The sequence below is a fragment of the Aquarana catesbeiana genome, linkage group LG04 (assembly GCF_042186555.1).
Source record: "Aquarana catesbeiana isolate 2022-GZ linkage group LG04, ASM4218655v1, whole genome shotgun sequence".
NCBI classification, from domain to species: domain Eukaryota; kingdom Metazoa; phylum Chordata; class Amphibia; order Anura; family Ranidae; genus Aquarana; species Aquarana catesbeiana.
Window position 1 is genome coordinate 621,019,780 of NC_133327.1, and position 10,700 is coordinate 621,030,479.

Below are 10,700 nucleotides of genomic sequence, written 5' to 3' on the forward strand. Positions count from 1 at the left end.
CCTCTATGACAGGCCCCGGGATGGATCTGTGTACAAACACAAAGACATGCTCTACTACTACTCCACTACTAATACTACTAATACTACTCCTCTATGACAGGCTCCGGGATGGATCTGTGTACAAACACAAAGACATGCTCTACTACTACTCCACTACTAATACTACTAATACTACTCCTCTATGACAGGCCCCGGGATGGATCTGTGTGTACAAACACAAAGACATGCTCTACTACTACTCCACTACTAATACTACTAATACTACTACTCTATGACAGGCCCCGGGATAGGATCTGTGTGTACAAACACAAAGACATGCTCTACTACTACTCCACTACTAATACTACTAATACTACTCCTCTATGACAGGCCCCGGGATAGGATCTGTGTGTACAAACACAAAGACATGCTCTACTACTACTCCACTACTAATACTACTAATACTACTCCTCTATGACAGGCCCCGGGATGGATCTGTGTGTACAAACACAAAGACATGCTCTACTACTACTCCACTACTAATACTACTAATACTACTACTCTATGACAGGCCCCGGGATAGGATCTGTGTGTACAAACACAAAGACATGCTCTACTACTACTCCACTACTAATACTACTAATACTACTCCTCTATGACAGGCCCCGGGATAGGATCTGTGTGTACAAACACAAAGACATGCTCTACTACTACTCCACTACTAATACTACTAATACAACTGCTCTATGACAGGCCCCGGAATGGGATCTGTGTGTACAAACACAAAGACATGCTCTACTACTACTCCACTACTAATACTACTAATACTACTAATACTACTACTCTATGACAGGCCCCGGGATAGGATCTGTGTGTACAAACACAAAGACATGCTCTACTACTACTCCACTACTAATACTACTAATACTACTACTCTATGACAGGCTCCGGGATAGGATCTGTGTGTACAAACACAAAGACATGCTCTACTACTACTCCACTACTAATACTACTACTCTATGACAATCCCCGGGATGGGATCTGTGTGTACAAACACAAAGACATGCTCTACTACTACTCTATGACAGCACTCAATGCGTGTACAAACAGAAAAACATGCTCTGCACTGTACACTCCACTACTACTAATACTACTACTACTCAATGACTGACTGGGGGGACCAGTACTTTTACTACTCCTTTATGACTACACTCAGTGTGTGTACAAACACAAAGACATGCTCTACACACACTCCACTACTACACACTACACTCCATTACTACTACTGATACTACTACTCTATGACAGGCCCGGGATGGGGATGTGTGTACAAACACAAAGACATGCTCTGCACTCCACTATACTAATAATACTACTACTCAATGACTGACTGAGGGGACCACTACTAATACTACTACTCTATGACAGCACTCAGTGTGTGTACAAACACAAAGACATGCTCTGCACCCCACTACTAATCTACTGATACTACTACTACTCAATGACTCACTGGGGGGACCACTACTATTACTTCTACTCAATGATAGCACTTAATGTGTGTACAAACACAAAGACATGCTCTGCACTCCACAAACTACTACTAATACTACTAAATGACTGACTAGGGGGACCACCTCATCCTTACTACTACTACTCCATGATTGCTCTGAGAGGATGTGCAAACACAAAGACATGCTCTGCACTCCACAGATTACTAATACTAATATTACAACTCAATGACTGTGGGGTCCACTACTAATACTACTACTACTCAATGACTGACCGAGGAGACCACCTCACCACTACCACTACTCAATGACAGCTCCGAGTGTGTGTATAAACACAAAGACATGCTCTGCACTCCACACTTCGCTACTACGACTAATACTACTACTACTCAATGACTGGGGGGGACAGACACATCACTACTAATACTTAATGACTGGGGGACCACTACTAATACTACAAAGACAAAGACATGCTCTGCACTCCACTGACCAGGGGGGCCGACTCATCACTACTAATACTACTACTCAATGACTGGGGGGGGGGCACTACTAATACTACTACTCAATGACAGCCACAGAACCTGTGTAATTAATATGTGTTCCGTTTTAAAGGGATGAGGTGGCAACCCTAGTGTACAGGCATGCTCTACACACTACTACAAATACCACTCAATAACAACTCTGAGTGTGCATACAAACACAAAGACATCCTCTACTACTACTAATATTACTCAACGATTGATAGACCACCTAATTTCTACTAGTACTACTCAATGACAGCTCAGGAGTGTGTGTACAAACACAAAGACATGCTCTACTACTACTACTAATACTTAATGACTTATGGACCACCTCATCTCTAAAAGTACTACCCAATGACAGCTCAGGAGTGTATGTACAAACCCAAGGACATGCTCTAAACAACACTAATACTAATACCATTCAATGACAGGTTTGAGTGTGTGTACAGGCATGCTCTACACACCAATATTCCTACTACTCAATCACTGGGGGAACCAACTCATCACTACTAAAACTACTCAAACTAAACAAAGACATGTTCTTCTACTACTACTAATACTACTCAATGACAGCTCGGGAGTGTGTACAAACACAAAGACATCATGCTCTACACTCTACTAATAATACTACTCAATGACTGGGGGGACCCTATAATTACTAATACTATTACCTAAAGACAGATTGTATACAAATACAGACACACTCTGAAACCTACTTCTACTATGCAATGAAAGATCGGGAGTGTGTACGAGCACAAAGAAACACCCCATACACTACTACCAGGACAACTCATTGTCTGACCAAGGGGACTTTATTATTACTACTACTTAATGCCAGATTGGGAGTGTGTGCACAAACACAATGACCGAATCAAAGGGAACTGATCATCACTACTACTAATACTACCATTGAATGGCTAACTGAGAACACCCAATCATTACTAATACTAATACCCAATGACCAACTGAGGGGACCCCACCATTACTTCTACTATTACTTTTATTCAGTGACAGCTAGGGAGTGTGTGTGCAAACTCAAAAATACATTCTGCACACTACTCAATGATTGACTGAGTACACCTGATCATTACTAATACTAATTAATGACTTAGTGGGCTTGATTGATGCTACTACTCAATGACTGACTGGGGGAATGGGATTATTATTACTACTACTACTACATGACAGCACAGGAGTTTGTGTACGGAAAGACATGCACACTACTAAGACTCAATGACTGACTTAGGGGACCTGATCATTACTAATGCTGCTACTGAATGACTGACCAAGGGAAACTTATCATTACTACAATTAATATTACTACTCAGTGACTGACTGATAGACCTGATCAGTACTACTACTACTACTACTTCTTAATGACAGCTCAGGGGTACATGTACAAACATAAAGACACAGGCTGCACACTACTACTTAATGACTGACTAAGGAGACCTGATCATTACTAATACGTATACTCAATGACAGTTTGTGAGTCTGTACAAACACAAAGACAAGCTCTGCACATTACTACTAATGCTCAGTGACTGATTGTCACTACTATTACTCAATGAGTGACCAAAGGGACCTGATCATTACTACAACTAAACAATGACTGACTAAGGGGACCTGACCATTACACCTACGACTACTCAATTACTGACTGAGGGGATCTGATCATTACTACTACTACTTCTACTCAATGATTGACTGACAGACCCAATCACTACTACTACGACTACTGAATGACTGACTGATGGGACCTTATCATTACTGATACTACTACCTAATTTTAATGGCAGCCCCTGGGATGTGCATAAAAATACAAACACCTGCTCTGCTCACTACTACTATTAATATTACTCAATTACTGACTGAGAGGAGCCAATAGTTACTCCTACTATTACTACTGTTCAATGGTAGCTCAGTAGTGTGTATACAAACACACTCACTGCACTCTACTACCACTCAATGGTGTTTATTTACGTAAGGCAAAGAAACGGTGCACTTTGAAAGTGTACTTGCTCGAGGGCTTAGTACATGAAGGGAAGCTGGCTGCCATCATCCAATCATGTGCTAGCAAAAATGCTGTTTTTTTTTTTTAAATATTCTTTGCAAATCGAAGCTTCACCTCATTTACTAAGCTCTGAAGTAAATGCACTTGCAAAGTGCGCAGCTTTAGTAAATCAACCCCAATGACTGTCTAACAGGACCAGATAATTACTAATGCTAATACTCAAAGACTGATTGAGAGGACATTATCATTACTATTACTACTCATTGGCTGACTGAGAAGACTTTATTATTACTACAAATACTCAATGATTGACTGGGGGGACCTGATCATTACTGCTTCTAATATTACTACTCAGTGATAGCTCAGGGATGTGGGTACAAACACACTGACACAATCTGCACACGACAACTATTTAGCAATGATTAACTGGGAACCTGATCATTACTACTAATGATCAATAATTGAAGGGACCTGATCATTACTATTACTACTCAATGATTGGCTGAGGGACCAGATAATTTTACTATTAATAATACTACTCAATGACAGCTCGGGAGTGTGTGTACAAACATACAAAACACAAAGAGTCACTCTGCACACTACTTCAATTCAATGATTGACTGAGGAGACATGATCATTACTATTACTACTACTCAATGACAGCTCAAGAGTGTGTGTACAAATATAAAAACATACTGTATACTACTAACCAATTATTGCTAATGCTAATCAACGACTGAGTGGGCCTGATCATTACTACTACTTCTACTAATCAATGACCGACTGGGGGAACCAACCTAGTATTACTACTAGTACTACATGTACAGTTCAGCTGTGTGTGTACACAAATATATACACTGCACACTACTAAGGCTCCCACTACTGCGAGTTGTTCTGCACCTTGACACATGTGAAGTCGCATGACAAGTCAAAACACATGTATTTCAATGGCCCCCATTCTAATTGGTGCAACTTAAGTCTCAGTGACTCCAAAAAATGTTTTTGCACTACTTTGTTCCGACTTCGGTGCGATTTGTTCTCACACGGTTCTCACCGGTCGCATGATATCGCATTAAAAATTGCATTGCAAAGTTGCACTGTAAATCGCGCGACATTGGGGTCGCAATAGTGGAAACCAAGCCTAAGACTCAATGACTGACTGTGGGGACCTGATCATTGCTTCTACTAGCGAATGACCGCCTGAGGGGACCTGATCATTACTAATACTACTACTCAATGACTGACTGAGGGGACCTTATCATTACTACTACTACTACTCAATGACTGGCTGGAGGGACCTAATCATTACTACTACTACTACTACTCAATGACTGGCTGGGGAGACTTGATCATTACGACTGCTACTCAATAACTAAGGAGACCTGATCATTACTACTACTATTAAATGACTGACTAAGAGGACCTGATCATTACTAATACTGCTACTCAATGACTGACTGAGGGGACCTGATCATTTCTACTACTAATACTACTGCTCAATTATTGACTGAGGGGACCTACTAACTAATGACTGAGGGAACCAGATGGCTACTACTACCTTATGTCTGCTGGACTCCTACGGTTTACTGCTTCACAACTATCTAAAGTCACATTAATGTTCTACACTTGCCCTAAAAACTGATCTTCCCTGCCCCCCATCTACTCAGTTGCTTACCTTCCTCTCTCTTCTCTTCTATTTGAGGCAAGATAATATTTTGATCAATTTTCCTTTGTCACAGTGCACTATCTTTCGTTTTTCATGCCTTAGGTGATAATCAAGAATGGCATGAAGTACTTAGAAGCACAGCTGGGAATACGCAAGAAGATGGGAATACCAGCTGATGCCATCTACAGAAAAAGGTCTCAGTGGGAAACAACTTGGGCAGAAAAGGTATCTAGGAAGTAGAAGCACTGAAATAAAACAAAAAATTGTAATAATATACCCTAATGAAACCAACAAATTCTGTAGAGTTCCAGAGTTAAATGGGATTTATATTTTCCATTAGTTAAATGCAAAGTTTTGTTCTAGACTGGCAATTCTTCATATTAGCATAAACATAGAATTTTTGTTCTCACAGTAAAATCTTTTGAGGGAAACAAGTAGTCCCAAACCTTTGGGTCATATTTCCACCTACAAACACTGGCAAACACTGGACACTGGCAAACAAAACTGGCAACCAAAACTGGCAATCAAAACTGTAGGCCAGCCCTGGGATAACCAGCCTGCCTCCTTTTAGTAACAAATAATTACCAATAGCATGTTCAAAACACGTAGGTGTGGAACCTGTGCTCTCAAGGGACTCCAAAAAAACGTTTATGTCAAGTTCAAAAATTCTATTTTTTTCATGTCATCTGAGGAACAATAAACCTTTGTGACATCCAACTGAAGGGTGGGCAACAGAGCAAGAAATTGCTGACAGGCCCAACAAAAACAAGGGACTGCCTGCAGCTCAAAGAGCCACCTGAAGCTGACATTAGGTAAAAACATCCACCTGGTAAAACTTGGAAAACATGTGAACAGAAGACAAGGTGACAGCCATACAAACCTGAGTAAACAGTGACCTGATGCTGAAATGCTCAAAAGCACTCACAGCCCTGATGGAGTGAGCATTGATTTGAATTGGGGAAACTTGATCCATGAGATCATAAGCCTGAACAATGGTCCATCTGAGCCACCTATAAATGGTGGAATGAGAAGCCAGAGGGCCCTTCTTGGGATTATCCGGAATGACAAAGATGTGAGAAGAGAGAGATGTGGCAGAGGTAGAGGTGTCCTGGAGCAGTGATCCTGTTAAGGTGAAAAGCAGAAACTACCTTAAGAAGAAAGGAAGGCCTAGGCCTTACCATGACCATGCCCCATGCAGGACAAAAAAAAGGATTCCTGGCAGGGTAAGGCTACCAGAAAAGACCCCCAGCCGAGGTGATAGTGACATGATAAACTATCTTCTGTGCAAGTGCAGTGAAAGGAATCTCTCTGATAGGTTTAAACAGGGGGCGTCTGACGCACCAAGTGGCCCAAGTTCAAATTTCATGGAGGTAGGGTGACCCCTTGCACAAAAGTCTTGATCAAAAAGTTATAAGCCAACATCTCTGGAAAAGATTGGTAAGAGCAGAGTTCTGGCCCTTGATGGTACTAAGGGACAAACACTGGCCAAGGCTCAACATCAAGAAAGGAAAGATTGGTCTCAAGGAGAAACTCCTGGAGTGGAAACCCCTGGACTCACACCATGTAAAGTACACCTTCAACATTCAGTAATGGACTTTGCAGGATGTAGACTTTTCAGCCTTGAAGGATAATGTCAACTGTCCCACAGCTTTAACCCCTTCTTTGGCAAGCTGGTAGGAAAAATAGGAAAAAACTTTAGACGCCCAAGCACTAATAAAAATGAGGGAGCTCCATGAGCCAGAATGACCTACACAAATAAGCGAGTCTTCAGAGACAGAGCAAGTGCAGAGGCAATGGCAATAACTCTGGACCTGGAAAGCACTTCACAGCTCACTTAACCAGAACCTGTCTGGAAAGTGCTCAAGCAGAGACCAGCACCCAAGCTTAATTTCTAGGTTTGCTCCACAACGTCCAATCCAGATCCAGAGGGGGTCACAGTAAGACCAAAGCTGAGACTGTAAGGACAACTGTGCAAGATAACAAAAGGCCACTAGAAAAAAAAGTAGCAAGTCTTTACATTAGTGGAGCTGAGATACAGCATCTATCCTTCCAGAATTCTAGCAAAAAACTGAGGCATGCTGGTAGTAGGAGGGGTTATCCAAGGGCTGGCCTACAGTTATTTGTTTGCCAGTGTCCAATCCTTCAGTAGACTGCAGTATAACCCATAGATTTAAGACTTCCCGTGTCCTTCAATGGATAAAAAAGAAAATGTTTGAAGGGCCAAGTCCACCTTGTTTAAAGTGGACCTTCAGTCATTTTTTTCATCTTTCCATCTATTAAATCTTCTGCCCTTGTTGTTTTAACTTTGGATAGTAAAACATTTTTTCTACCAGTAAATACCTTATACAGCCCACTTCCTGTTTCTTGTCTGGTAATTAGCCTAGGCTTATGACATCATGTACAGCTCTCTCTCTAACTCTTGTGAGAGTTTGCCAGGAAGGGAGAGGGGATGAGTCATAAGAGGGCCAATGAGAGCTGCAGAGCTGGAGTTGTGCATCTGTATGTCTGTGTAAATCCAGGAAGGGAACAGGCAGCAGCTTTAGCTGCCCACAGTTAAAATGGTTGCAGCCAGACTTAGTGGATGGAGATTTCTGCAGCATATTTGGCAAGTACAGAATTACAGTATATATAAAATAATATGCAAAGTGGTTGTAAGGAAGCTTCAGAATGGCAAAGATGTTTTTATTACAAATTATGTGAGCAGACTGCAGTTCCTCTTTAACCACATGCCCACTGGGCATTTTCACTCCCTTCCTGCCCAGGCGAATTTTCACTTTTCAGTGCTGTAGCACTTTGAATGACAATTGTGCGGTCATGCAACACTGTACCCACCTGAAATTGTTATAATTTTTTTGGGACAGATAGAGGTTTCTTTTGGTGGTATTTAATCACCATTGGGCTTTTTATTTTTTGCTAAACGAAAAAAGACTAAGCCGTTCGGTTGGCTTCTGTCGGATGTGCATGCTGGAAAACCAGCAGACTGACTCCCGATCAGTGCTCTCAGCCAATGGCAGAGAGCGCTAATCAGAGTGTTCTGGCAGGGGGCTGTCCCCCTGTCAGAACACAACAGCTCAGTGGCGGAGATCGCTGGACTAACCTTGCATGGTTAGTAGTACAGTGGCTCCCGACTAGAGCTGTCTGTTTTGTTTTTTTTTTGTGCAACCCCACGAGTATGTACCAGGCATTAGACACCATCCATACACCAAAAACCTCACATGACCCTCAGGTACTGGACAGATAAGCAAGGTGCACCTCCATCGCTGATAAAGGTCATACATAAAGCTACAGGATGAACGACCTGTGGGTATTTCTTTGCCCTTCTATGGCCTGCTGCTTGTTGCTTTTACGTGTGGCATTGGCCTCTGATTACCCTGTCCACAAGTTGACAACGCTGCTACACAATTTCACTGCCGAATGAACAGTGTTGTCACGCCATTAAAGGTGGTTCAAATTATGATTGTACTAGCAGGATTAACAGGTATAAAAACTATGTTACAGGGGACTCAGACAAAAACTTCGATTGGCTGCATCATACATTTCATTTTTGACATTGCCCACATAATAGATTGTCATTTGAGAAATTTTTCCACTTCTATTCTTAATCCCTGTTAATAAGTAGGATTCCCCTAATCCACAGGGAGCAGGCAGGTTTAAAAAGGTGTTCTAACAAGTCATTCACAACAATGTCTCTAAGGACCAAGAAGCATTATCTTCCCTAGGATACAGGTGCTTATTATTTTAACTACTCCTTCATTGCAGCCTACAGAAAATCACTGAGGACTCATTTACAGATCAGTGTTTAAAGTTGAGGTATGGCTTTTTGTTTTTGCATAGTTACATTGGCTCAGCTTGGAACAATGTAAGTATAATTGTGCCATACCTGTGGAAGTTCTAAATCACTGTAGTAGGCAGCGCTGCTACAGTAATCGCCGCTAGCATCTGGGTTCCATGTTGAGCAGTCACTCTGCTTCATAGTGAACACAGGAGGTCGCTCGCTTGATACAGAAATGTTCTCAATGAATGCAAGGCATTCTTTGCTTAAATGAGGAGATTGTGTTGTCACCTCCCTGCCTTTACACCTTATCCAATCAGAGAATCCGTTGCATTTATTGAGAAAATACAAAGTGTTCTCTAATTGGCACCCATGCCGAACCAGTGACCCCTTTTTTTTACTATGCAGCAGGCCAGCTGCTCAGCATGGGACCTGGAAACTAGCCTAGATCACTGTAGTAGAGGTGCCTACTACAGTGATTTGTATCTTCTACATGGATTGTCCAGGTATGGTATATACATATATATATCAGTCCAATGGCTCGACCAATGTAATAATGCAAAACAGTGTTCTCCAAACTGCGGCCCTTTGCAAGCTTTTATCCGGCCTTTGTGGCACTTTTCCTCCATTCATTGACACAAACAATGAGGCATAATTCCTATTACTGACATCAACAACGGGATACTATTTTCCCCCCTGACACCAACGATGGGGAGCGGTGGTGGCTGGTGTTTTTTTTTTGGGGGGGGGGGGGGCGGCAAAAAAACCCCCACCCCCCCGAGCGCCACACAACTACCCCCCACCCGAGCGGCACGTCCGGCACTCACCCCATCGTGGCGAGTGAGAGGCTGCATGTAGCAGCTCGGCTGGGCTCCAAGTCCTGTCCTCCATGGCGGCGGGTGGCAGGCAGCATGTAGTGGCTCGGCTCCGAGTCCTGTCATCCATGGCGGCTTCCAGCTCCTCCCCTCCTCCTCCTTGGCGTCCAATAGGATCGCCTGTCCTTTCGGCCATTCGGGTGAACAGTGTCAAAGCCTGCTTCCTGATTGGCCGGGTAGAGGATCAGTGTTACAACAGCGAATATTCATTTGGTGTAGTAACACACCTGGGTGGGATCGGAGCGCACTCTCTGCGACCTGAGCCCACCCTATATTGAAGCCCATTAGAGCCTCTGGCTGTGCTTCAAAAAAACGACCCCTCCACATTGGAATCCATGGTCCGGTGTCCTGAAAGGGGCCGGACT